Raw genomic sequence first — 1380 nt, 5'->3', positions numbered from 1 at the left:
CTCTGTTGATCACGACCTTGGTCGGAAAATACGTTCTCCATCATATCTTCCTCATCGGATGAATCATGTGGAGCTTCATGTCGCTGTCGTTGATGCTGCAGATTGTGTTGCTGGTGTTGTTCTTGCGGATTGGCTCGACGAGCTTCGTGATGAATTTGTTGATCGCGTAACACCGTTTGAAGGGCGGTCGTTACAGTCGTCTGTAATGCTTCTTGAAGGCCGGTCGTAAACGCCTCAAGCATAAGACGAATTTCTTCCAACTGTTCATCTGAAAGTTTCCGTGGTGCCATGATCGAAAGGTTTAGCTTGAGAAATCTAAACGGTTGGCTCTGATACCAAACTGACGTAGCGGAAGCTACGATAACACGATGAATCCTATTTAGTCTGAGAATACCTAGGATCAAAGTCTTCTTGATTCGTTGAGAACTCTCGAGTTCTAACCGTAACAAGGAAATAAAGAGTTTCAAACCTCTCTTTATAAAAATATCAATATCAATAATCTGAATACAAACGTAAGTATAGACGGCTATATATAATAAAACCCAAAAACCCTAAATAATAAAGATAATTATCAAAACTAATTAATAAAATAAAAAATAAGATATTTGGAATATTCAAAATATCTATCTACATCAGTTGGCTCCACCAATAGGTTGAGTTGAATATATATGTCCAGATTTAGAAAGAACGAACAAAAAAAAGCGCTTCAAGGAGGGTTCGAACCTCCGACCTTGTGGTTAACAGCCACACGCTCTAACCAACTGAGCTACTGAAGCTTGATGATAAACGTTACTAGTAAACGTATATAACTCACAAATAAAACTCTTATGACTTGACTCTTGCAAATCTAGTGACAAAAGACAGAAAAAAAAAGAGTTACTCGTCAGAGATGATATCAAACCTACGCTTTCTCCTCTGTTGTCCTCTAAATTCTTCTCCTTCCCTTCGTTCTCTCAGACCCTTTTCTCAACGATCCTTGTCTTCGTCGTCTCAAACATAGAAGAACGAAGACATTAACGTTTCAAAGTTTTCGTCCTTTCGAGTTTAGTAAGAAAAGAGCTCAAAGGTTTGACAGAATCGATAAGACTAATAAAAATCTAACACGCAAACTCAATCCCAACACCATTGCTTACGCACAGGTTACATTTATAGACTTCTCAACAAAATCCTATTTTGTTGTGTAAAAATTCATATTTTCAAAAAAAATATCAAATTAGGTTCTGGGAACGGGAGTGGATACATTGTGTTCTGTACTACTCTTCTTTGACTAACAAAGATTCATTTCTAATGCTGGAGAGGTAAAATATATTATTTTTTTAGTTTACCACTTTTATCACCAGTGGAACATTTCATGACCAATAAAAAAAAGACTAATGGAAC

At 36.9% G+C, this 1380-nt stretch overlaps 1 non-coding gene across 1 annotated transcript; it reads right to left on the bottom strand.

Moving 5' to 3' along the window:
- Nucleotides 1-702: 702 nt before the first annotated feature.
- TRNAN-GUU (transfer RNA asparagine (anticodon GUU)) lies at nucleotides 703-776 on the bottom strand. The gene has a single exon. It is a non-coding gene; the product is annotated as a tRNA-Asn (tRNA).
- Nucleotides 777-1380: the final 604 nt, after the last annotated feature.

The sequence above is a fragment of the Raphanus sativus genome, unplaced genomic scaffold, assembly GCF_000801105.2.
Source record: "Raphanus sativus cultivar WK10039 unplaced genomic scaffold, ASM80110v3 Scaffold0010, whole genome shotgun sequence".
Taxonomy (NCBI): Eukaryota; Viridiplantae; Streptophyta; class Magnoliopsida; order Brassicales; family Brassicaceae; genus Raphanus; species Raphanus sativus.
The sequence above is the reverse complement of the archived record's forward strand: the minus strand, read 5'-3'. Positions and strand labels throughout refer to the sequence as shown.